The following is a 23,110-nucleotide window of genomic DNA, read 5'->3' as shown; positions in this document are numbered from 1 at the left end:
TTGTTTAATTGGAAAGATGGCAGTTACCACTCTTTAGTCCAGTGGAGGCCCCCAGCATGCCACAGCACTCCAACCCCACTGGCAGTTCTGTCTTTGCAGTAATGGCTGCATCTACTCTACCCAAAGGGGAAAGTAGGCAAGTAGAGAGCTGAGCATCGCTAGGTGAAGATGGTTAAGAGAGAAGGAAGTACACGCTATTTTAAGTCTTAAGTATTCTGAATGTGCCCAATAGTCAATGCAGTAAAATGTCCTCAAGGTCCTCAAAAGACAGGCAGCATCTTTTCAGTCCCCATTGTCACCACTGTGGTTAAGTGTTAGAGTGGACAAGTCTTTTTAAAAAGTTCAGTTGAACCCTAGCTCTTTTGCCTCAGTGGATAGAGCATCAGCCTGTGAACTGGGGCGTGGTCCCCGGTTTGATTTCTGTCAAGGGCACATGCCTGGGTTGCAGGCTCGATCCCCCATAAGGGGCATGCAGGAGGCAGCCAGTCAATGATTCTCTCTCGTCATTGATGTTTCTCTCTCTCCCTTTCCCTTTCTCTCTGAAATCAATAAAAACACATGAAAAAAAAAAAGTTCAGTTGAGCCCCTGCCAGTGTGGCTCAGTTGGTTGGAGTATTGGCCTGTGCACTGGAAAGTGGTGGGTTCCTGGTCAGGGCACACGTCCAGGTTTCATGTTTCATTCCTGGTGGGGCTGAGAGGCATTTGGTTGATATATCTCCCACTCTCTCTCATCTCTCTCCCCACCCCCATTCTCTCTCTAAAACCAATAAAAATACTTTAAAAAAAAGTTCAGTTGATACTATTATAAAACGCCTTAGTCATACATTTGGAAAGTCTTTAGTAATCATTTATTCCAATAATTTAATTAAAATTTAAACCACACATCTGTTTGAAAACATATCTGCAGAAATAGAGGGGCTTGTTCTTGGGATGGTGATTGACAGGGAGAAGCAGATTGACTTGGCATGTATGTAGAACTCATTAATCTTCTTCAAGTACATTCCGGGAAACATGGAGTTCTCTCCACAAGCTGTTCCTAAACAGAACATTTATTTGCACAGTTGGAATTCTAATAGTTTAAGTGGAAGTTACAAGTTAAGGGAGAGAGGGATACTCTCATGTGATTAAGTTTTCCATGGTTATACAACCTAATGCTGTAAACAGGGCACCACATGTTAAATAATATCACAGTGTTTTCCCAGTTGCTGCGGTTTTAGTATCTAATAGGCTATAGCTGATTGTAAGGTCAGTCTTAGATGTCATTTGATAGATGTTGATCCTTGCATGTTAGAGAATTTTGTAAATCCTTTAGGTATCAATATGTGTATTTCAAAAAAAAATCATTTAATCACTAGAGATCTGGAAGCTTTCTGAGTTATCTTAGTATATCATTGGGAGATTAGATGCTACAATGATACAAGAGGGAAAAAATTAAAATGTAGCTATCATTTTGTTGAAGAAGGAAATCAGTCAATCTGAAACAAATGTAGAGCAGCTGCCCTCAAATAGACGTCCTCCAATATATTGGCGGGAGATTTGGGCTGATGGAATTTTCATAAACTTAGCTTTCTGGCTTTCTCTGAATGCTGTCTCTGCAGATTTAAATCCATCTTACTTCAGAATGCTGGGTTTGTAACTGAGAAGAAATAGTGCAGATGGCTAAATTATCCTTGCTTGTTCAAAACCATGACAACTTACTATAATATAGCTTTAAGCACCTGAATTTAATTAGACTACATTTGAATGTGGAAAGTATGATTTACAATATGTGCTTCAATATGGAGACATGTTTTGATTTCAGGTTGTCATTTATTATTTTAGCTATAAATGTTGATCAAACAGACTTTGTTTTGTCTTTTAATGAAGACTGTCTTAAGGGGCAGTGGGAATGGGGTGTACTGCCCAATATTTAAAGTATATAAATTTTGGAAGAGCCAGAACAAATTTTTCTTATAATCATGACACAAATCTTTACTGATTATTGTGGGAATGTAGGAAGACACTAACAATTTTGAAGTACTTATAAAGGGTCATTAGTTTTTTTAGAGTTATTACATTTTTTTAAATGTCAGGTATATTGAGGTTTAATTTACATAAAAATCATTCATTTTTTATGTATCTTCCAATGATTTTTTTCTTTTTCAATTACAGTTGACATTCAATATTATTTTATATTAGTTTCAGGTGTTCAGGTGTACAGCATAGTGGTTAAACATTTATATAATTTTTTAATGTTCGGGAGTCATTTTATATTTTTAATTTTTTAAAATAATTCTTTATTGCTGAAAGTATTACATATGTCCCCCTTCCCCCTCATTCACTCCCTCCAGACTGCAACCTGCCCCTCTCCCCAGGCCTTCACCTCCCTATTGTCTGTTTCCTTGGGTTATGCAAATATGCATACAAGGTTCTTGGTTGATTACCTCCCATCCCCCCACCTGCCCCCACCTTCCCTCTGAGATTCTGCATTCTCATCCATGCTTCCATGTTTCTGAATGCACTCCACACATCAGTTTATTTTGTTAATTAGACTCCACATATGAGTAAGATCATGTGATGCTTATCTTTTTCTGACTGACTTCTTTCACTTAGCATGATACTCTCCAGGTACCTCCATGCTGTCTTAAAGGATAAGTACGTATAAACATACCACAGCTCTTTTATCCACTCATCTACTGATGGACACTTGGGTTGTTTCCAGATCTTAGCTATTGTAAATTGTGCCACTATGAACATAGGGGTGCATACATTCTTTCTGATGGGTGTTTCAGGTTTCTTAGGATGTATTCCTACAAGTGGGATCACTGGGTCAAATGGCAGTTCCATTTTTAGGTTTTGAGGAAATTCCATACTGTTTTTCACAGAGGTTGCACCAGTCTACATTCCCACCAGCAATATATGAGGGTTCCCTTTTCTCCACATCCTTGCCAGCACTTATCATTTGTTGATTTCTTGATGGTAGCTTTTCCGATAGGTGTGAGGTAATATCTCATTGCCATTTTAATTTGCATCTCTCTTATGATCAGTGACTTTTTTTTCTTATGTCTCTTGGCTATCTCTATGTCCACTTTGGAGAAGTTTCTATTTAGATACTTTGCCCATTTTTTAATTGGATTGTTTGTCTTTCTTTTGTTAAGTTGTATGAGTTTCTTATATATTTTGAATACTAACACTTTATCAGGTATATCATTGCTAAATATGTTCTCCCATACAGTAGGCTCCCTTTTCATTTCGTTGATGGTTTCTCTTGCTGTGCAGAAGTTTTTTATTTAGATGTAGGATTTTTATGGTTTCACAACTTACATTAAGTCTTTTGTTCCATTTTGAGTTTATTATTGTGTATGGTGTAAGTTGGTGGTCTAGTTTCATTTTTTCCATGTATCTGTCCAATTTTCCCAACACCATTTATTGAAGAGACTCTCTTGACTCCATTGCATTCTCTTGCCTCCTTTGTCAAGTATTAATTGAGCCATATGTCTTGGGTCGATTTCTGGGTTCTCTGTTCTATTCCATTGATCAATATGCCTGTTCTTGTGCCAGTACCAGGCTGTTTTGATTACAGTGGCTTTGTAGTATAATTTGAAATCTAGTATGGTGATTCCTCCAACTTTGTTCTTCTTTCTCAAGATTGCTGCAGCTGTTCGGGGTCTTTTTGGATTCCATATGAATTTTTGAAGTATTTGTTATAGATCTGTGAAATATGCTGTTGGTATTTTAATAGGGATTGCATTGAATCCGTACATTGCCTTGGATAGTATGGACATTTTAATGATGTTGATTCTACAAATCCATGAACACAGTATATTCTACCACTTGTTTATATCTTCTTCTATCTCTTTTTTCAACTTCCTGTAGTTTTACGAGTACAAATCTTTTGCCTCCTTGGTTAAGTCTATTTCTAAGTATCTTAATTTATTTATTATACTGATAATTGGGATTGCTTGTTTAGTTTTTCTTTCTGTGAGTTCATTATTGGTTTAGAAAAATGCCACCACTTTTTGTGTGTTGATTTTGTATCCTACTACATTACCAAACTCATTTATTAAATCTAGTAGTTTTTTGTTGGTGTCTTTAGTGTTTTCTATGGACAATATCATGTCATCTGAGAATAATGACAGTTTTACCAATCCTCCTTTCCAATTTGCATGCCATTTATTTCTTCTTCTTGCCTGATCGCACTTGGCTAGCACTTCTAATACTATATTGAACAAGAGTAGTGAAAGAGGACATCCCTATCTTGTTCCTGTTCTTAGGGGAAATGGTTTTAGTTTTTACCCATTGAGTATCATGTTCACTGTAGGTTTGTCATATAAGGCTTTTATCATGTTGAGATATACTTCCTCTATTCCCACTTTTCTGAGAGTTTTTATCCAAAATGGATGTTGAATTTAGTCAAATGCTTTTTCTGTGTCTATTGATATGATCATGTGATTTTTGTCTTTCAGTTTATTTATGTGATGTATCATGTTTATTGATTTGCAAATATTGTACCAGCCTTGCATCCCTGGAATAAATCTCACTTAGTCATGGTGTATGATCTCTTTAATATATTGCTGGATCTGATTTGCTAATATTTTGTTGAGGATTTTAGCATCTATGTTCATCAGTGATATTGGCCTTAATTCTCCTTCTTTGTAATGTCTTCATCTGGTTTTGCAATTAGGTAATGCTGGCTTCATAGAAAGAGCTTGGAAGTGTTCCTGCCTCTTGGATTTTTTTGAGTAGTTTAAGAAGTATAGGTGTTAGTTCTTCTTTGAATGTTTGGTAAAACTCCCCTATGAAGCCATCCAGACCTGGGCTTTTGTTTGCTGGAAGTTTTGTATTACTGATTCTATTTCATCAGTTATTATTGGCCTATTCAGGTTTTCTGATTCCTCCTGATTCAGTTTTGGGAGATTGTATTTTTCTAGGAATTTGTCCATTTCATCCACATTGTCCAGCTTGTTGCCATATAAAATTTTTTTACAATCCTTTGTTCATAGTATTTTCTTACAATCCTTTGTATTTCCATGGTGTCAGTGGTTACTTCTCCACTTTAATTTCTGATTTTATTTATTTGGGTCCTCTCTGTTTCTTGGTGAGTCTGGCTGGCAGTTCATCAATTTTTTTTTTATCCTTCAAGGAACCAGTTCTTGTTTTCATTGATTTTTGTGTATCATTTTTTTTAGTCTCTATGTATTTATTTCTGTTCTAATATTTATTATATCCTTCCTTCCACTTACTCTGGGCTTTTATTATTGTTCTCTTTCTAGTTGTTTAAGTGGTGGGGTTAAATAGTTCATTGTTGATTTTACTTGTTTTTTGAAGTAGGTCTGTAGTGCTATGCACTTCCCTATCAAGATTGCTTTTGCTGTGTCCCAAAGATTTTGGGTTGTTGTGTGTTCATGTGATTTTTCATTTGTTTCCAAGAAGTTTTTTATTTCTATCTTGATCTCATGGATAACCCATTTATTGTTTAATAAAATGCTATTTAGTCTCCATGTGTTTGAATTTTTGGGGTGTTTTACTGTAATTGATTTCTAATTTCATTCCACTGTGATCTGAGAAGATGCTTGATATGATTTCAATCTTCTTGAACTTGTAGAGACTTGTTTTGTGGCCTAATGTGTGGTCTATCTTCATGAATGATCCATGTGCACTTGAGAAGAATGTATATTCTTCAGCTTTGGGGTGAAATATTCTATAAATGTCAATAAAATCTATCTGATCCAGTGTGTCCTTAAGATTCACTGTTTCCTTGTCAAGTTTTTGTCTGGATGATCTATCCATTGAAGTCAGCAGGGTGTTAAAGTACCCTATTATGATTTTACTAGTAGACTGGTACACAAATTCATGAACATTGAAATGAAATTAATTAGAAGAAATATTTTAATATCGCTATTCACCCTTTCTCAAATTCAGGATCAACAATGACAGATCAAAACACATGCATGCAATTGGCGCCAGTGAGAGCTTTATATGTATCACACATGCATAAGTCAACTTAGCCTTTTATAGATATGGAATAAACTTGCTTAATAAGACCTGCTTTCTGATTTAGCTAACTTTTTCCAGCTCTGTGAAGCACCCCAACTTCTCTTTCAAGTAATTGTCAGCAACACAGCAGTAAATATCAACATGAAGCAGATTATTATTGTAGATCACGCAGGGAGAACAAAGGATAAAATATTTAACTATAGCAGTGTTTGACTATATTCTGCACAGTGAGAAAACCTGAAGTCATTTTCAAGGTCCACCATTTCTTAGTTCTTCTCATTCGGGTCAAGTTTCTAAACTTTCTAAATCTCCGTTTTTCAACCAATGAAAAGAAAATAAGATTCCACTGAGTCTCCTATGTAACTACTCTGAGACTAATGTGAAGAACAAATGAGAAGAGGCATGGGAAAACGCTTCACAGACATTTGGTTAAAGTGTAAAATGTTTATACCTAGCTATAAAGCAAGTCATGTTCCTGGGCTGAAGAAACTCTAAGGAGGCTAGTCACTAGGGAGAGGAAGCCGAGCGTTGCTACATAATGTCATTACCTGGTGCCCACAGCCACTGTTTCCGGGATGGGCTGGGCTATGCTGCATTTTGTGCCATGGGGTCTTGGCAGAGTAGGCTACGATTTGGTGGGGTGCCACTCTGGGATGGTGGCAGGGCCTGTGTCTCACTTGGGGGAAGCCAAGTGTTGTTTTGTGGGCACCAGGTCCGCGGTGTCGTTTCTCTGTAAATGGTCAGTGTTCGTCACAGCAGCTCCTACATTGCCTCCTGGTGGTTAGTGTGCATCATAGAAACCAGTCGGATGGACATAACATATTAGCCTTTTATATATATAGATTATTGTCCATCTCCCTTTGAAGTCCTCTAGAAGGTTTTGTTTTTGTTTTTTAATTTAGATGCTCCTATATTGGAAGCATTTGTGTTTGCCAGGGTTATATACTCTTATTGGATTGATCCCTTTAGTATTATGTAGTGACCTTTGTTGTCTCTTATGATGGCCTTCATTTGAAGTCTATTTTGTCAGATATGAGTATTGCTATGCCAGCTTTTTTTTCTTTTCCATTTGCATGGAAAAATATTTTCCATCCCTTCACTCTCATCCTATGTGTCTTTTGTTCTGAAGTGGGTCTCTTGTAGACAGCATATAGTTGGGTCATGTTTTTGTATCCATTCACCTACCCTATTCCTTTTGATTAGAGCACTTAATCCATTTACATTTAGGATTATTATTAATAGGTACTTATTTATTATCATTTTTATTATGTATGCCTAAGTTTTTCTCTCTATTTCTTTTTCTCAGTACAGCAGTCCCTTTAGCATAGTTGGTTCTCAACCTTCTGGCCCTTTAAATACAGTTCCTCATGTTGTGACCCAACCATAAAATTATTTTCGTTGCTACTTCATAACTGTAATGTTGCTACTGTTATGAATCATAATGTAAACATCTGATATGCAGGATGGTCTTAGGCGACCCCTGTGAAAGGGTCGTTCGACCGCCAAGGGGGTCATGACCCACAGGTTGAGAACCACTGTTAGCATTTCTTGTAATGTTGGTTTGGTAGTGATGTACTCCTTTAGCCTTTTTTGTTATTTTTGTTGTTGTTGTTGTTGTCTGGGAATCTCTTTATTTGACTATTTATTTTGAATGATAGCCTTGTTGGATATAGTAATTTTGGTTTCAGATCCTTGATTTCCATTACCTTGAGTAATTCATGCCATTCTCTTCTAGCCTGTAGAGTTTCTAATGAGAAATCAGGTGTCAAGATTATTGGAGCTCCTTTGTAAATAGCAATTTTCTTTTCTCTTTCTGCCTGTAAGATTCTCTCTTTTGAGGGGGTGGGTCAGTTGAGGAAAAAAGAGACATATGTAATACTTTAAACAATTAAAAAAAAGATTCTCTCTTTTTCTTTAATTTTTGACAATTTTATTATGATGTGTCTGGGCATGGGGCTGTTTGGGTTCTTCTTGCTTGGGGTTCTCTGTGCCTCCTGGACTTATGTGACTTTTTCTTTTACCAGGTTGGGGAAGTTTTCTGCCATTATTTCTTCAAACACGTCTTTTATCCCTTCCTTCTTTTCTGCCTCTTCTGCCACACTTGCCATTCGAATATTGTTACATTTCATGTTGCCCCACAGCTCTCTTAAGCTGTTCTCCTGTTTGTTTGTTTGCTTGTTTGTTTCTTCTAATTGAGTGATATTTTAACCCTGTCTTCTAATTCACTGATTTGATCCCCAGCTTCCCCTAATCTGCTGTGTATTTCTTCCACTGTGTTTTTTATTTGTGCTATGTCATTCTTTATTTCTGTTTTCATAGTTACTATATCTTTTCTCATGTTGTTGAGCATCTTTACCATCATTACTCTTGTTTTAGATAAATTTCTTAACTCTGTTTCATTTATCTCTTCTTCTGGAGAATTCTCTTGTTCTTTCACGTGGGGCTTGTTTCTTTGTTTCCTTATTTTGATTGCCTGGTTGGTTTTGTGACTATGTATTAGATAGATCTGCTATGCCTCTCAATTTCTGGTTAGGACAGTGTTGAACACTGTTTCTGACTAATTAGATCAGGCAAAGACTCAAAGACTCCAGAGACTGCCTCTTCCTACAGACTGATAGGATTCCAACTTGAATTGCCCTCAGGCAATTGTCCTCAGTTGTGGTGAGAGTTTTTTCAATAGGGTGGGACAGTTGTTTCTGCCTGGAGGCTAATTGTTATTTTTAGTCTCTTAAGTGGCCTCAGGAACTCCACACTGGGGCAAGGTATTTTCCAATAGTGTGGGTCAGCTGTTTTCCCCAAAGGCCACCTGTGTAACAAATGTCTGTGTGGGAAAGATGTCCTCTGCTGCATGAGGGAATGACAGAGCATAGGAAACCTGGGTGTCTGTCTCCTGAGCTCTAACCCCCAAGCCCCCGATCCTGACTTATACTCGCACAGCTCCAGTCCACTCTACCCTCCCTCTCCTGGAGCACAAGGTGGGTAGCTCCACAGAGAATTTTGTGAATTGGCCCTTTAAGAGGGTGCCTGAATTTCCTGCTATCTCTCCCTGGCAGACAGCAAACTCACTGCTTTTTATAGCCAGATGTTATGTGGGTACCGTTCTCAATTCTGGTGCTCTCTACTGGGGAACCCAGCTTGCGTATTAGACCCCAGAGTTCTCAGTGGCAACCCCCCACAGCTGAGATATCTCTCCAGAACTTCAGTTGCTGACTGTGAGCACCCGGCCAGCCCTTTTGTGCCTCCGCCTCTTCTATCAATCTCTATGGGGTCTCCATTTCGGTCATTAGGTATCAGGGTTCTCTCTAGTGAATCTTCCCTTGATTATTAAGGAAGTTTTTTCTGTATTTTAGTTGCAATTCCAGTGTGTTCATGGGTGCATGTCTCTGCAGCATCCACTTACTCCACCACAATTTTTAATCTCCTGACATTTATATAATTTATGAAACAATCCCCTAGTGCTTACCTGATATCATTCATAGTTATTACAATAGTATTGACTACATCTCCTATGCTGTGCTTTATATCCCATGACTATGTTGGAACTATCAATTTATACTTCTTAATCGCTTCACCTTTTTACCTAGAACCCAACCCCCACCCTCTTATCTGACAACCATCAATTGGTTCTCTGTATCTATGGGTCATTAATTTTTTATGAAGTATTTCCAAAACTTTATTAAGGCCCTTTAAAAACTGAAACTAGACCTTATGAATTTCTTCACCTTTGAATAACATATTAGAGAAAAAGCATAGTGTGTAGTGCAGCCAGACATACTATGTTTTGAATCTTGACTCCACAACTGACTAGTTGTATAACCTTGGACAAATGGCTTAACCACTCTGACAGAGAGGGATTATTCACAAATGAGGGAGAAATAGAATCAGAGATAATGAGACACAGATTATGCCCAGACAGGGCAGTCTCTTAGAGGAAATAACTAATTAGTTAGCATCTATGTATGTTGAATCTGAGATGCTGGTGCACCATTCAGGAAAAGGTATATGACAGGCAGTGAGGAATTGGGGTCCAGGAGAAAGCGGGAGTATACAGATGTGTACTTGGAAATTACTGGCAGATAATATTTGAATTTATGGAAGTGAATGAAATCACCAAAGGAAAGAAAAAAAAGAATAATTAAAGATATCCTTGGAAAATTGAAAGGTCACTAGCAATGAAAGAAACCAAGAAAGGACAATCTGAACATAGGAAGAAGTTCAAGATACTACCATTTCACATGGTGTTTGAATGGGAGAAAGTAGACCACAAGATCAAATGCTTTCAAGTGGTCAAAAAACAAAGACTGGAAAAATAAAAGGCAAGAGGTTAGCAGTAAGTATAGTAAGAAAAAGCAGGAACTAAGTATAGACAGGCTTTTAAGAAATTTTGAGTTAAAGGAGAGGTGGCAAATAGCAATATGGTTTGAAGCAATTCAGAGAAGTTCTTTTGAAGTTGGGAGACCAGAGTATGTTTGTTGATGGGCAAAGGACTCAGAGAGAAAGAGAAATTGATTGAGAGTTGCCAATGAACCAAGAAAGAAATAAGGTGAGGGACAAAGAGTTGGGTAACCTTGGAAAAGAGAGACTCCTCTCTGAGCCAGAGAGAGGAAGGATGAAGGGAGATACCGATAAATGCTATGACAGTTCACTAAATTGAATTTCTCTCCCCTCACTTCTCTGTTCTTCTGTGCCCTGTATCTCTACCCCACTCCCAAATACACACACACACTCACACCCCAGATATTAAGAAAAATTCTATCTTTGAGAAGAACAGAATATGTTAATTTCTAAGAAATGGTTAACTTCAGGCCCTTGAGGTATTTCTGTGAAAGAAAACCAGAGGTCATCCTAATACATCCCTGTGGCCTGAAAACACTGATGAATTTTGATAAAGGGAACAATGTAATTCTTTCCCCTAGTAGTTTTTGCCCTGCACCTATGAGGCTGGCCAGTGTAGAAGGTGACCCTTTGCTGGACCAACTTTAGAGGGAAAATGTATGGATTTCAAAGAACAAAAACTCTCCCTCTCTGTGCTACTTTTGGATTTCACTCATCACCATTGCAGCAAGAGGAGAAGTTGGGACAGGGATTTCATTCCCACTATCCAGGTGGAAAGTCCAGACACAGAAGGAAACATGCCCTAAACTAGGACTGCGTGATGCCTGGCTGCTGGAGCTACACAGAAAACTCTGAACTCCAACTCCTAAGAGATTAATTTTATTTCTACACTGTGTCACTGCTTTTATTCAGCTTGCATTGAGAATGCCTCCCAGATAGAAATTTTACCACTGGGCATTAGAACCATGTGCAAAGTCCATCATTGAAAAAGGCTGAGGCATAATAGAACACATTTGAAATAGCTCAGCAAATACACATGTTCAGTTACAGAAGCTTTCAAAGTAAATGACTTGGCTACTTGAAGCAGAAAGTAAGAAAATAAGCCAGGCTAAATAAGGAAGTTCTTTCTAGATTTTTATTTCTCTCCCCTTGGGTAGTCAGGGAAGACTGCCAGGTGTAGTTCTAGCAAATTGAGGAAACAGATTACTGCAACAGAGGTAAGGGGAGAACTGGACTTTTCTGACTCCCTTGTTTGTGTGTGTGTGTGTGTGTGTGTGTGTGTGTGTGTGTGCGTTGTTGTTGTTGTTTAATATTTATACTCCAATTATCTCCAAACAACATCAACAGAGTAATAATTCCTCTTACTCCAGTGTCTCAATTTTGAAAATCAGTGCTGCTGTTAAGAGCCCTGCAACTTCTCAGCTTTTCTTGCTGGAGGCAACCTTCCTCGGTTAGGTAAAGGACTTCAAGATGAAGTTTTAATTCTGTGTCACAGTCCAAGGTGTTTCATTGCAAAGTCTGGAAGCATGCATGTCAGCACATACAACACACCAATAAACAGAGGTCTGGGTTCAACTTAATGTGATACAATGGCCTGCATGCTCCTGGCTTTCAATGCCACTTTATTCTTATCTCCTGCACACAATTCTGGGCTTCAGGCTCTGACACTGAGATCTTTCCAGGAACTTTTTGGTTTGGGAGTTGTTCACAGTAGTCTTTAAGAAAAGTCACATGGATTGCCTATTTTCCAGCCAGATATTTAAACTGGACTTGCCTTTTGACAGAGCAAAAGGGCTTTTTTTAATTCCTAAGTTTTAGAAGGTCTGCCGACCGACACAGTGATTCATGACTGAACAGGAGAACGTTGCAGAACAGCAGGGAAAGAGAGTTTGATCCTTTAGTCCAAACCAGGGAATATTACCAATGATAAATTCTTCAGATAACTGCCTGATGGACATAAATGAAAAATCTGCACAGAGAGCACAGGATTCCTTTCAGGGAAGGGACCCATCTATTTCCACTAATAATTAAAACACATGAGGTGACAGGACTGAGTCCACTGTGAAAATCCTGGCCAAGTTAAGTGGTAGATTTCGTGATGCTGGTGTCTATTCTCCTGCATCCTCTGTAATGACCCATATACACCCTGAAGAACTGAGTGTCTTCTTACTATTCTCAACCCTATGAAGTTCATCTGATGCCCACTGAAGTTCCAACTCACCTCATAACCCAAAAGACCCATACATGTATGTAAAGCCTTCTTAAGCCTTAGTGATATCAAATTTCAGGATTCTCCCTAGATTAGTTAATAATATTATATACTAATTCAGATAAATTTGTGAATAAATGTCAACAGTTTCAAGTGCTGCCTTTCCTAGATAGAATTTACATCTTGTAGGTTTTATACCTGATAATTTAGGTCAAAGGAAGGAATCAGAGGACAATGGACTTAATTGTAACAGGGCTGGTAAAAAATAATTACCACTAGCACCTAGACTAGATAGTGTTCTAGGTGTTTAATGGATATCATGTCACCTAACTTGCATCTACCTTATGATGCAAATCCAGTTATCATCCCCATTTATAGATGAGGAAACTGACACACAGAGGGTTAAGTAACCTACCAAAGGCTACACAGCCAGCAAGTGTAGAGGACTATATTCAAAGACAAGTAAGTGTGGGTCTATAGCCCCATACCTAACTGCTATATAGAACAATGGGAAAAGAACATTTGGTGATGTGCAAATAAATGAAAATGAAGCCAATGAAAATAGAAAAAGGCTATTTATTCAGCTGTCATTAAATATCAATATCTATATTAATTGATCTCTATATATAAAACCCTAATGTGCAAATAGACTGAATGATGGAACAACCTAACAACTAAACAACTGGACAACCAGTCCCTATGATATTCGCTGACCACCAGGGGGTGTACCCGGAACATGGCGGGCATCTGCAGCAGGCGTCAGAGCATGGAACATGGCAGGTGTCGGTGCAGTGGGAGGGTGGAGCAGGTGAGCGGAGATGCCACACCAAGATGGGACACCAGTCGCTGTCATCAGGGTGAGCCTCTGGTGGTTACTGAAAATTCTTTGCTCCAGCACACCGTGGTCCCACCCGACAATCACACCTGCTGCTGGTGCTGGAGCTGCCGCTCGCACCCACTGCCGGCTCCTGGAGCCAGCCTCAATTGCTCAGCGCTGTCAGTGGGTGCAAGCAGTGGCTGCCAGCCCCAATCACCCCTCAGGGCTTCTCCACCTCCCCCTACTCGTGAGGAGTAATTGGGGCTGGCAGCCACCACTCACACCCACTGCCAGTGCGAGCCCCATTCACACTCGCAGCCAGCGCCAGAGCCGCTGCTCACACCTGCTGCTGGTGCCTGATGCCAGTCCTGATCACTCGGTGCCCATCAGCGGGTGTGAGCGGTGGCTGCTGGCCCTGATTGCCCCTGAAGGCTTCTCCACCTCCCCCTGCTCCTGAGGGGTGATCCCACCTGCTGACAGTGCCAACCCCAATTGCTCCACACCGTCAGCGGATGTGAGAGGGGCCAGGAGTGGAGCTGCTGGCAAACAGGTGACTGGGAGGGGTGTGGCAAAGCAGGCGGGGGTTGCGGAGGATTGGCTGAGACCCGCCCCTGTGCCCACCGCAGCCTCGTGGCCCACAGTTCCTTTCAATGTGCACGAATTCGTGCACTCAGCCCCTAGTATCTATACAAATATATATGTAAAAAGAGCAGGTCAATGTCTTTTGTGTTTTGGCCGAGACTCAAAGGCAGGGAGAGAAGTAGGAGGGCTTTATAGAGGAAAAGTAGGAAGGCTCCAGGGATGCACTGATTGAAGGCTGTTGGTACAGGGAAGCTGTAGGTAGGCTAACTAGAAGTGAACTTCCTGTGTGATTAGTTAGAGGTGCATACTTGTCTTTCTCTGGTTAGTCCTAAGTTGGAAACATAAAAAATTAGGAAAGCTATCACTTATTGATCAAGCCCTGGTCATTTTAGGTCAATTGTTATAAAGGTTTGTGGGCTCGTGTTTGACTTCCTGGACTATGTTCTGGAAATAGTAGTTTACAAGTCTGACTTGGAAGGTAGCTTCCTGAGCTGGTTACTGAAGATAAGGGGTTGGTTTCTTGGACTGATTGCTGAAGATAGTAAGTCATAGTTCTATTTTTATATGTAATCTGGTCATTGTCACTGTATATTCAATCTCTCAGGCAGAAGAGTCCTCTGGACTCATTCATTTGCCTCCAGCGTGGAAGAAGGCCTCCTGCTGGGAAGGGATCTTCAGCTAGCAGCAGGGTTTTTTACTGAAGCAGGTTGGTGAATTAGGTTGAAGTCTTGATTTCTGGCAAAAAGGTATCTGTTGTGTTTCCTTGTGTTGATCTCTCCTATGCTACTTAATATTTGCCTGGCAGAGAAATTGTTATTTCTAATCATGCCCCCAAAGTTAACGTCAAAGGCTGGCCAAGGTCCTAGCTGGTAAAGAAGGAAGGGAGAACGTTCTCTTTCCATTTCCTCTGCATAAGCTAAAACACAAACCTCAAAATTATCACACAAGTGAGCTGGAGGTGAACCAACCTGGTCAATTTACTTGCTCCCAAAGGCTGCAGACCTTTTCAGCCATTGGTCACCTGCACAGCAGCCTCTAACCTTTCATTAAGTTAGCAGATGGTTCTGTTTGCAAGAGGACCAAGCATATCCCAGAGAACCCCAAATATAAGCAATACAGGCAGGCAGTAAATGTGTCCTGAGCACATACTCTGTGTTCATTGTGATAAAGGAAGTAGAATATAATGCCTCTGCTTCAGAGGGCCCTACAGCTTTTATGTGTGATACCATTTTTCATTGACTAGAGCGAATGATAAACAAATTCAACACTAAGCATCCAGTGAGTTTTGCCTTGAGAAATACATGGGCCCCTAATGAGATATGGCTCTAGCTGTGATTTTATTGCCTCTTTCTAACACGAAGTTAATATGAAAGTGCTTGCATTTGGGGACATGAATCAATTACATACCCACAATGACTACAGATGTATGTGACATTAAAGGCATGCCAGCATGCTATCTATTATAAATGTTCTGATGTAACAAATGCCAGGGACCAGTGTTAAAATCGGATTCTCATACAAAATAAACAATGGATCCTTCTAGCCACCAGGTGAGCACAAACCCAGAGAAGTACATTCCCCATTGGCAGTGTAGGTGAAATGCTGGTGAAGGCATGAGGTGATTGGTCAAGGCCATGGTCTTACTCCCCTGATCAGGGAGCTATTTGGGACCAGGGAAAGGGTCACAGGAGAGCAGATGTAAAGACTATTTTTGTTACATAATGTGCAGTTTGACTAACCTGGGTTCTAACCTGATTCAGTTACTACTTAGTGGAGTGACTTTGGGAAAATTGCTTCCCTTTCGGGGCTTCAATGGACATTATACCTGACAGAGCTACATTGGTAATATATGTGTGACATTTTTATAAATTTGTGCAGAGGCATGTAAAGTGTTTTAAATAAAAATAATCCATGTAGAAAACTATTAGTATAATAGTACTAGTATACGTTAAAATGATAGCTACATAGAAGAAAAAATGAGTGGAAGATTAAAGGAAGAAAAGGACAAGCCTAGAATTTTGCAACTCTTTCTCACCATTAACTATGGAGACAGAGATAACAGAGAAGAGAATTTTCCTTTCATAAGCCACAAAGGTAACAGAAAAAGGAGTGTAAGAGATCACTCTCTAACCAGTGTTGAAACCAAGTTGGACATTCCTTCCAATAGCACATATGAAAAAATAATACCCTGATTTGATATTCTGCTGGTGAAAAGTGGCAACATAATCTCAGTACAGTCTTTCAGGGACACTTGAATGAATGTCTAGGTTTCTATATGTGAAAGAAAAGATTTTGACCAGCTATCCTTTTTATTCTTATGCCTGAAGTGCCTGGCTTCCTAATCACTATAATACACAGATCTCAGTGGGTATTCTGCTTCTTTTTGATGGACACATAGAACTAAGCAGTCAGCCCTGGCAACTTGTAAGCTCTTTGTGATCACTTGATGCATAAAATGAGAGACCACAATATTACCTGCAAGATTGTGCTTTCTATTTTTAATGTAAGGATTCCCATTGCTACTTTAAAACATTCTTTTGTGATTTATTTTGAAAGCTATACATGATCTATGAGATACATGTAGGCAGTTGTGTGTGTGTGTGTGTGTGTGTGTAAAGATATGCAATTACACAACACAACCCTGCTCAGGTTACAGAGGTTACTCTCAGATAGAAACATTCCACTTAAATGTGGTATGGCTTGTATTCCTGTAACCAAATTAACTCGATATCTGCCTTCAGTCAAAAGAAACCCAAAGAAGGTCCACTACAAAAGAAATGGCACCAAGTATGTTTCTCTAAATAAGAAAAAGGATGTTTTAATTAATGAAAAATGATGTCCTGTCTTATAACCAATTAGTGGATCACCCACTGCATTATGCTCAACAATGAGACTGAAAAATAAATAAATAAATAAATAAATAAATAAATAAAGCCACAAATAAAGTGGTGCTTTTGTTACATTTCTTGACTTATAATCATGATTCTTATTGGGTTGATATTATCCTAAGAATAGAAATAGATATGCAATATTTTTATGGTAAGAAAGAGTAATCCTTCAAATAGAAGAAAATTATTTTAAAAAAGAGAGAGAAGTTCAATATTTTCAGGATGAGCAAGGTAGCGAAGCCACTGGAGGAGGCCTTTGGCAGTGCACTAAGAAATAATAGCAGTGTGCCCTGGCAGGTGTAGCTCAGTTGGTTGGAGTGTCATCCTATGCACCAAAGGATCACAGATTTGATTGCCAGTCAGGACATATACCAGGTTGTGGGTTTGATCCCAGGTCGGGATGCATGCAGGAGGCAACCAATCAATATTTCTCTCTCACATCAATGTTTATCTCTCTCTCCCTTACTCTTTCTCTAAAATCAATTAAAAAATCCAATTAAAAAATGAGCAAAGGAACTAAATAGATACTTCTCCAAAGTGGACATACAGATAGCCAAGAGACATATAAAAAAATGCTCAAAGTCACAGATCATTAGAGAGATGCAAATTAAAATGATAATGAGGTATCACCTCACACCTGTCAGGATGGCTACCATCAACAAATCAACAAATGGCAAGTGCTGGCAAGGATGTGGAAAAAAGAGAACCCTAGTACACTGCTGCTGGGAATGCAGGCTGGTGCAGCCACTGTGGAAAACAGTACAGAGTTTCCTCAAAAAATAAAAATGGCACTTTCATTTGACCCAGTGATCCCACTTCTAGGAATATATCCTAAGAAACCTGGAACACCAATCAGAAAAAAATGTATGCACCCCTATATTCATAGCAGCACATTTTATAATAGCTAAGATCTGGAAATAGCCCAAGTACCCATCAGTTGATGAGTGAATAAAAAAAGCTGTGGTACATTTATACCATGGAATACTATGCAGCAGTAAAAAAAGAAGGATCTCTTACCCTTTGAGACAGCATGGAGGGACCTGGAGAGTATCATGCTAAGTGAAATAAGTCAATCAGAGAAAGACAAATATCACATATCTCACTCATATATGGAATCTAAGTAACAAAATAAACTGATGAACAGTGTGGATCCAGAGACATGGAAGCATGAAACAGAGTGCAGAATCTCAGAGGAAAATCAGGGAAGGGTGGGTGGATGGGAGATAATCAACCGAAGACCTTGTATGCATATATGTATATATGCATAACTCATGGATACAGACAGGGGGTGGTGAAGGCCTGGGGTGGTGGACAGGGGCAGACTGGAGGGGGTCAATGGGGGGAAAAGAGGACATATGTAATGCTTTCAAAAATCAAGATTTATTAACAAAAGGAAAAAAATAAAAACATATCCTTGGATGAGGATTAAGAAAAATAAAAGAAATCATTCTAGCAGATGCATGAGTTCTGGCTGAAGCAGCCCTTAAATGAAGTGTGTATCAAAATAAGGTCACGTCTATGGTTAAAGGCACTGAGACAAGTGGGAATATGCCCCCAGAGGAGGAGTGTAATGTTGGCTATATTCCTAGAGAATGCTATCAATCAATTCAATGAGAGGTTCCAATAGCAGACCCTGTGCTGAGAACCCTCAGGATATAGGATGACTCTGAGAAGAGTCAGGGAAAGGAATTTGACAAGCACTTCAAAAATTATTCATATCTAAGGTACCTGGTACCAATAATCCACTCAAAATAGCTTTAGAAGTCCTGGGGCTATATATCCAATGGTGGTTATCTGCAAAATTGCTGCTAAACACTTAATACCATTGCTACAGATTGCCATACAATGGGTGTTATGCAAATTCACACAGTGCAGGGTAATGTGGCACTCATCACCAAATGATCTCTATATTGATCATTTTAACCACCAAATTTTGATAAAGAACCTATAAAGAATAGAGCATGTGCTTTTGTTCACAGAGTGCAGACATCTTTTTCAAGAGATATTAATTTGGACTAGATCGATGCAGATTATGGGGAGAGAATTTTCATGGTCATTGGTGAATTTAAGTCCAGGACACTTAGTTAGATGAACTCTGCACTTTTAATGGTAAACTGACCACATCCATAGTAATAAAAGGGTAATATGCTAATTAGACTGGACATCATTCTGGTCCAAAGCCAGAGCTGGAAGGAAGCAGCCCAGGTCCTGGGTACCAGTGGGAAGCCAGTGCTGGCAGCTGGGGAAAGGAAGGCCTACTCTTGCACGAATTCTGTGCTTCAGGCCTCTAGTTATAAATAAACTGGTTGTAAGTGTTTGAGTAAGTTAAAGCATGTTCCACTTCTACTCTGATGGCCATGTACTGTGGGGCAAGGAGCCAGCTCATCCAGATAATTACATGCCATAATTACTCTCTGGTTAAGAACACAATATATTACAATGGATTTATAAGTTGTAGGTACATTATTTTCCTGACTTGTGTTTTTAAAAAGTTCTTAACACAAACCTTCCACACACAAAAAAAAAGAGGAGAAAGGGAATGCAAGTACCTAATATACATTTTTTCCCCATAATTGTTCCTTGAAACTTTATTTTCAAGGAAGCAACTATGAATGAAATGATTTTATGTTCATGTTGGAGAGTGGGGATGTTAGGAGAGACAAGTGTTTTTAATCTTGACCCCACTCAAAACTTGCCTATCAAGAAATATCCATTACAATGTCCTGGCTAATGTGGCTCATTTGGTTGGAGAGCCATCCCATTCACTGAAAGGTGGCAGGTTCAATTCCTGGTGAGGGCACATACCCGGGTTGGGAGTTCAATGATCCCTAGTCAAGGCCCATAAGGGAGACAACCAATCAATGTTTTTTTATTGTCTCTCTCTCTCTCTCTCTCTCTCTCTCTCTCTCTCTCTCTCTCTCTTTCTCTCACCCTTCCTCTCTCTCTCAAATAAATAAAAACATATTCTTGGTAAGGATTAAAAATAATAATAAAATAAGAAATATCCATTATGAGCTTATGAGCTTTTTATTGTTTTACCTGAGCAGCAATCCACCTGAGACCATCTGACCAGCCAAGCTGTATACTGAGTTGCCACACCACACAGTAATTACCTTAATTGGTTCTACAATGGTAAGAAATATGTTTTGGACAGCAGGGGATGTTACTTCCACTGACTTTCTCTTTCAACAAAAAGTTAACAAATAAATGTTGGCTTGCCTCCCAAATGTATACAACAGGACATTCAAAAGCAAAGCACAGAAACAGGAAGTCCTATGCCTTTTAGCTCAGTGTCTTATTAAGATGCAACTTCTTCTTTAAGTGTATAGAGCAGTTGCCTCTTTTTCACAGGGATTCACCCATGTGAGAGCCACTTGGTCTCTGTGGAAATCTCATCACTCTTGGGCCCTTCTCCCAAGAAATATCATTGCCTTTGTTCTTAGAACACCACAGAATACAAGTAGCCTGACAGTGCAATATTTTTTTTTCACCTCAGTGAAAAATTCTATTTTAATGTCTATTTTTCTGAATAGCTTATTCATCAAATCTATAAAATTATTAGGTCTATTGTTCTCTAACCTTTTCTATTGAGCAAGTTTTGCTTTATTCTATATAAAATATTTATGATTCCACTCTTGAAGAGCTAACATTTTATCATGTGACAAAAAATAAAAGCATATGCACAAATTATCACATTTACATGCAGAGATAAATATCATTCATAAAAGGTGTGGTTACCTTCTATAGAAAGAATAGGCAGCAAGTTGCTTGTGCTATTGCTCTGGGGATTTTTTAATTATTAAAAAAAAACTGCATGGCAAGAAAAAAAAGAAAGAAGGTAAGAAATAAAAGGGAGCAAGTTATAGGGCATAGAACCCTGGATGATCAGCCAGGGGCTATTGGTTCCAGTCCTGACTCCAGCACTAATGAGCTTATGACTGTGGGACATCATTTAATCTTTCTTGGCCCCAGTTCCCTCATCTATTAAATGGGCTAGAGAGTCTCCAAAGTCCCTCCCACCCTAACATACAATCCAAAATCATTCATTGTCAACCTCCCTATTTATAATTACTACTGCAAGCATGCATTTGCTGGTTCTTATTGCTTCTTCCTGAAGGGGATTTGTCATAGTCTCAGCTTCAGATTTCAACCTTCCACGGCCTAAACACCAAGATAATCATTCAGCCTTTCCAAGTACAGAGAGTAATTCTAATTGGAGAGACAAAGCTTTAAGTGATTCTAATAAGGTTTTATTTTTAACTATGTATATTCTAATCAATATCCTGAGAGTAGAAATACTTCAGCACATTTGACATATTTGAACTTTAACAACTTGACCAGAAGCATCATTATTTTATGGTTATGGGAATCACAGTATTTTTAAAAATTATATACAAACTGGTGGCCCGGTGCATGGATTCGTGCACATTGAAAGGAAACTAATTAGAAGAAATATTTTAATATCGCTATTCACCCTTTCTCTATAATAGAAGTGTCAACCAAATTCACGATCAACAATGACAGATTGAAACATACATGTGCAATTGGCGCCAGTGAGAGCTTTATATGTATCACACTTGCGAGAGTCAACTTAGCCTTTTATAGATATAAAATACACTTGCTTAATAAGACCTGCTTTCTGATTTAGCTAAACTTTTTCCAGCCCCATGAAGCACCCCAACTTCTCTTTCAGGTAATTATCAGCAACACAGCAGTAAATATCAACACCAAGCAGATTATTATTGTAAATCACACAGGGAGAACAAAGGGTAAAATATTTAACTGTAGCAGTGTTTGACTATATCCTGCACAGTGAGAAAACCTGAAGTCATTTTCAAGTCCACCATTTCTTACTTCTTTTCAGTCAGGTCGAGTTTATAAGCTTTCTAAATCTCCGTTTTTCAACCAATGAAAAGAAAAGAAAATTCCACCGAGTCTCCTATGTAACTACTCTGAGACTTCTGTGAGGATCAAATGAGATGAGGCATGGGAAAACGCTTCACAGACATTTTGTTAAATATGTTTACACCTGACTATAAAGCAAGTCATGTTCTTGTGCTGAAGAAACTCCAAGGAGGCTAGTTGCTAGGGAGAGGAAGCCGGGCATTGCTACATGATTTCACTACCTGGTGCCCACAGCCACTGTTTCTGGGCTGGGCTGGGCTGTGGGCTGCATTTTGTGCCATGGGGTCTGGCAGCCAGCATCAGCTGCAATTTGGTGGGGTGTCGCTCTGGGGTGGTGGTGGGTCCTGTGTCCCACTTGGGGGAAGCCGAGTGTTGCTTTATGGGTGCCAAGTCCGTGGTGCCATTTCTCTGTGAATGGCCAGTGCACATCATGGTAGGTCCTGTGTTGAGTGTCTTCCTCCTGGTGGTCAGTGCGCATCATAGCAACCGGTTGGGCAGACACTTATATATATATGTAGTTTTTATCTTCCAGGGTGGATCAAGAATTTTCCCTGGACTAAGATTAGATCATGATTTCTTATTTCTTAGAAAAGTGATCAAAGTTGTCTTAATGTCTCTTTTGAGATTGGATTTAAGCAATTTTAGTTTTTCTAAGTAAATGTCTATTGTTTATCTTGTACTTCTTTTTCATGCCATATAGTACCTTGAATTGTATAAGTATGTTTAGTGTGGAGAAACATGCTATTTTAATGATTAATAAAGTAAATAAAAAGCAATTTGGACTTGTTCCTCTTGATCAACCCCAATTACAAAAAAAACACACCCTTCATTCTGGACAGAGATTAAATAAGATTGAGTGTGAATTTGTTTCTTAGAATCTTGTTGGGCAGTTAACAGCTGTTACAAAGGGATCAGCAGATGGCAGTAGGAAGTTTAGATTTCATCTCATGGAGCAGAAAGACATGGACTTTGGATCAGGACTTTTTGTGTTCTGGCTCTGTCAGCTTATACCAAACTAGAGGCCCAGTGCACAAAATTCGTGCATGGCCAAGGGTAGGGGGGTGGTCCCTCAGCCTGACCTGCACACTCTCCAATCTGGGAGCCCTCAGGAGATGTCCGACTGCCAGTTTAGATATAAAATAAACTTAGGGATCAGGCCTAAACTGGCAGTTGTACATCCATCTCGCAATCCGGGACCTCTGGCTCCTAACCGTTCACCTGCCTGCCTGCCCTAACCACTCTGCCTGCCTGCCTGATCCCCCTAACTGCCCTGCCCTACTCGCCTGATACCCCTAACTGCCCTCCCCTGTTGGCCTGGTCAACCTTAACTGCCCTCCTCTGCTGGCCTGGTTGCCAACGATTAACTTTTTTTTTAAATCTTATCCTGTCACACACAAT

The sequence above is a fragment of the Myotis lucifugus genome, unplaced genomic scaffold (assembly GCF_000147115.1).
Source record: "Myotis lucifugus unplaced genomic scaffold, Myoluc2.0 scaffold_129, whole genome shotgun sequence".
NCBI classification, from domain to species: Eukaryota; Metazoa; Chordata; class Mammalia; order Chiroptera; family Vespertilionidae; genus Myotis; species Myotis lucifugus.
This window is presented reverse-complemented; position numbering follows the sequence as displayed.